We start from the raw sequence: 4,644 nt of genomic DNA, 5'->3' as shown, positions 1-4,644 counted from the left end.
TTTTTTCTTCAAAAATTTTTTTAATTTTTTTTTTTTTTTTTTTTTTTTTTTTTTTTTGTAGGCACGTAGTAGAGAGATGCCTGGATGACAACGACTACGACGACGACGAGGGTAGGTAGGTAGGTAGGGTATAGAGATGGTCAGTGGGTGGCGGCGACGGTAACGGCGGTATCCCTCGACCCTTTCGCCCACTTCCGCCCCCTCTGACCACCCGACCCAACCCATACCGAAGCAACCTACCTACCTCCTCCCCTTCGTCCCCCTTCGCGCTTCCCTCATCGCCGACGTTGCCCTCGGCCGTCTCTCCCCGTGCCGCGCCACGCCTCGCCTCGCCGCGCCGTCATTCCGTCCTTCCCCTCTGCCTCCCCCTGCCCCCCCTTCCACAGTCCCTTCTCATCTCCCCGTCGCTCCGGCCGCGCCGCGCCGCGCCGCGCTCCGCGCTGCCACGGCCCCGCGCGTCACCCTCATTCCGCGCGACCCCTTCGACCGGCATCCACGTGGGACGCAAGACGAGGGTGTGAGGTAGCAGACAACGCGGAGATACCACCGCGCCGCGGCAGCTGGCTCAGTGTTTCTCAACCACCAACTTAACAACGCGAGGCCGCGCTCGCGCTTTCCTTCGCGCTCATTGTCGCAGTAGCGTAGAGCAGTAATTTACAATTTTACGGACTTTTAGATTGGACGCACGCGCTCGCTTAAGGACCAATATGTATGTATTATACATATATATATGTATTATATGATATTTATTATATGATATGGATATGTATGTAAATAAACGTGAGCAGCTTGCGATGATAAATAGAGCCCGCGGTGTTGATTTTAACACAGCCACGCTACTTGATGGAAATTATATGTATTTCGAGATATATATTTTGAGATTTTTCGCTCTCATTTTTTTTTTCTTCCGCTTCCTTTCCCGCTTAATTACCGCTGCTTATACAGTTTTACCGTGTATACCGAGTCAATTCGGAATTTCGCATCGCGCTCGTAAATCTACCTCGTTTTTTTGAGTTCGCCGTAATGCCGTGTCCGCCGGCGCGCGTGTTTGTGTGCGTTTTCGCGAATTTGTACATTAATTATATCGCTTTCTCAAGGGTGCGAGTCTTCTCGTCAACGCGTTGACCCATTTCGTTCCGCGTTGGTGAGATTTTTAACGTTCGACCCGGGTGAGGAGAGACGTGAAGTCGCGCGCGCGAGACGGAAAATGGCGCGCAGTAACGAAGGCGCGAGATTGTTAAACGCGGCGAAATCGGCGTACTTTAAAGCGGATAGATTCGAACGAAAACTCCGACGCGCGCTCGTCGAAGCGAAAGATGGACGCGCGATCCGTCGTCTAAATATATCGCGGCTCTTCATCGACGTATCTCGTCGCCGAGGGTCGCGCGCACGCTCGCGATTCGTTCGCGAGACAGAGAGACAGAGAGAGAGAAAGAGAGAGAGAGAGAGAGAATTTCCTCGCGCGGATCTCCGATTTATACACGGTACAACGTCGTTACACAGCGTCGCGCTCACAGAGAGAACGAGCGAAGCGGGCGATGATCAAAGTAGGACGCTCGAAAGCACGGATCGAAGCGCTGATTAGTCGAGGCTCCGAGCGAGGTGCTGCGAGATAGCGCTTTTCGGAGCGCCTCGATGTCGTGCCGCCGTTGCCGCGCGGCGTATCGAGGACGTTATCCGTGGACCCTATCATCGCTGTGTGTGTGTGTCGCGCGTATACGCGCGCGCGCGCGCGTGTGTGTGTGTGTGTGTTTCCCGTGCGCGCGAACTCACACGTACGTACACACGCCCGTGTACGTGTATATGTCTGTGTGCGAGCGCGCGAGGGAAGATGGAACGACGACCGAGGGAGAAACGCGGTCGGGTGACGAAGGGAGGAGAGATTCGCGAGAGCGCGAGAGAGGGAGAGGGGGAGAGAGAGAGAGAGAGAGAGAGAGAATGTGCGGAAGAGAGAGTAGGACGGAACGAGGGCCTAAATCAGGGGCGATCGCGCTGAGCGACGTCGCTATCTCTGAATATGCGAACCACTATTTGGCGTCCGCGGCGCGCACGTACCTAGTACCCCGTATTACTAGATACTAGATAGTACCTAGCCTCTGCCCGCGTAGCTTATGTACATACTACTACCTCTCTCGTCCCCGTGGAGAGAGGCGCGTGTAAGTACGCGAGGTGGAAAACGCCTTGCACACGTGCACACGTATATATAACGTCTATGTAACACGCGTGCATGTGTATGTACGTATGCTTACACCTACGCGGTTACATGCCCTACGAACCGTGCACACGAGAGCCAACGGTGAGAGCATCGAACATGCCGCCATCCCTTTGCTCTCTTCGTATATATATATATATATATGTATGTATGTGTGTGTGAATGTATGTGTACGCGGTGTGTGGAAAACTGCGGAATAAAGTCGAACTCTCGCGATCGAAAGACGACGACGACGACGACGACGACGACGACGATAGTCGGAGATCCCGTCATCGTCGTCGTCGTCGTCGCCGAGACGCGCGGTTTTATCGCGCGGCATCATTACGTGCGCGCCGTACCAACTCGAGAGGACGTACTATACGAAGGGAAACGTTCGTTAAAGGCGAATGTCGAAAAATGAGGTCCGCCGCTTCGTCGGAGATGCGCGAGCGAGCGAGCGAGCTTGTCGAAGCGCTTGAGATTATTTGGTTTTGCGTTCGTTTTCCCGGCATTATCCTCTACGTTTTTTCTTTATCTTTTTTTCAAGATTCGTACTTTTAAAAATGAGCTAAACGAACGCTCGTTAAGGTGGAATATATTGAAGCGCGCGCACACACACACTCTCTTTGAGAATCATTAGACTGTTTATCTTTGAATGCTGCCACATCCATATATTTCCGATATTTTCAAGATATATATATATATATTTCAGCAAATATATATTTAAAAAAAGACGATTATTGAAAAAATTGAGCTATTTCGAAGTCAAATATGCCCAGCGCGATCACGATATATACAAGAAACGTCGCGCGGGCTCTCTCTCTCTCTCTTTCTCATCCGGATGGCGTAAAACTGGTTTCCGTATTTTCACGATAATCACGCCGACGAACGATCAACGAGCGGCGATTCTGCATCGTTAATCGAGTTTTCTACCTAATTTGAATCTCGTAAACGTCTTCCGCTCTGCTGTTGCGCTACCGACGACAACGAGAATGACGACAATGACGACGACGACGGCGAGAGGCATTAAAACGCATCTATTTTTACGCGTCGCGCTCGCGATAAAGCGGAGCGATCTTTCGCACATCGCAGCGTCCGCGGCCGCGGCGCGCGAACGACGACGCGCGGTGACGTCAGTATTTACGCGCGATGACGCGCCGCAATGCGCGCGCGACGGGGGAAGGGAACGTGGGTAGAGGGATAGGGGTTGGGAAGGGGTGTCGTGTCGGCAGAAATGTTATATTCGACGGTATTTAACGCGGCTGGCGCGTCGCCGCCGTTTAAACGTTACCATGCACGTCATAATTGCTCTCGGTATGCGTTTCCGCTCCCGCTCCCGCTCCCTCCCCTTCCCTCTCCTTCCTTCTCTCCATCCCCCGGCATCGCCGCAGTCGCTGTCGCCGCGGACAGCCGCGTGTGGGCGGCCGCCCGACGAGTTTGAAACTTTGTCGTGCAACTGAACGGATTATAGCTCGTTGATTGCGCGCAGGATGAGTGAGAGAGAAGAGAGAGAGCTCTGGCGAAGCTTTATAAACATTACGTCCGCGCGCGCGCGACAACTTTCGGCGATGGAGGCGCGAGGAAGTTGCCGAGTTGTTGAGAAGAACGCCGGAAAGATCGATCCATCGATCGATGAATCCATATTTTCTCTCCCGTCTTTTTCTCTCTATCGATTTGCATCGTGAAAAAAAGATTAATAAATGCTACATGCAGGTTCTGGAGACTTATGATTACATAACATTTTTTTCTTATTTCTACTCGTAAAACTGACAAAGATTGATCATTTAACTTTGAAACACTCTATATATATAAAATTTACGAAATGTATACGCGAGTGTACGTATAACAATTCCCAAAGTGCTCGCAGTGCCTCGGAATTGCCGGATATCCACTTCCGGCGCGCTCGAGCAACCTTTTCGGCAGTTCACCCTCGCGCTCTCTCTCTCTCTCTCTCTCTCTGTGCGAACATAAATTGACTTATTAACGATTTAATATCCGCCACCTCGAGAAAAAAAGTTGCCGTGTCACGGGATCGAAGGGACCTCGCCGAATGTCCGTCGCCGAGGGATGGAACAGCGGCAACCGCCGATCGTTACCGTATACCGTATGTGTAACGTATGTACACGCGACGTGCGATCGCCGAGGCTCTCCCTCTCTCCCTCTCTCTCTCTCTCTCGCTCTCGCTATACTCTAACGAGCGGTACACGTGTTCTGACGTCTGCGCTATAAAATACATACGGGCGCGCGCATACGTACGTGTCTATCACTATCGCGCTAAACACGCGAGCGAGTGAGCGCGAATGCAAAGCCGGCCGGCGCGCGCGGTAGAAGCTCTAGAGCCGGTTTTCAATGAGTGAGCCGGCCGGAAGAAGAGGGAGAAACGGCGTAATACGGAGAGAAAGAGAACGCGGAAAGGATAGGGATAGGGAGAGAGAGAGAGAGAGGAGGGAGGA

The 4,644-nt window shown here is 52.3% G+C and overlaps 1 long non-coding RNA gene across 3 annotated transcripts in view; it reads left to right on the top strand.

The window, feature by feature from the left end:
- LOC115237239 overlaps nucleotides 1-4,644 on the top strand; it is a 97,896-nt gene that overhangs the window by 1,092 nt on the left and 92,160 nt on the right. Inside the window, exon 1 of one of the 3 annotated variants that reach the window (XR_003884323.1) lies at nucleotides 503-709. The exons of the other annotated variants lie outside the window; for them this stretch is intronic. This is a non-coding gene — a long non-coding RNA (uncharacterized LOC115237239). Of the gene's footprint in view, nucleotides 1-502; nucleotides 710-4,644 lie in introns of those variants that run through there. 3 annotated transcript variants of the gene reach the window in all.

Source organism: Formica exsecta, unplaced genomic scaffold (genome assembly GCF_003651465.1).
Source record: "Formica exsecta isolate Colony F162 unplaced genomic scaffold, ASM365146v1 scaffold1136, whole genome shotgun sequence".
Lineage (NCBI taxonomy): Eukaryota > Metazoa > Arthropoda > Insecta > Hymenoptera > Formicidae > Formica > Formica exsecta.
The sequence above is the reverse complement of the archived record's forward strand: the minus strand, read 5'-3'. Positions and strand labels throughout refer to the sequence as shown.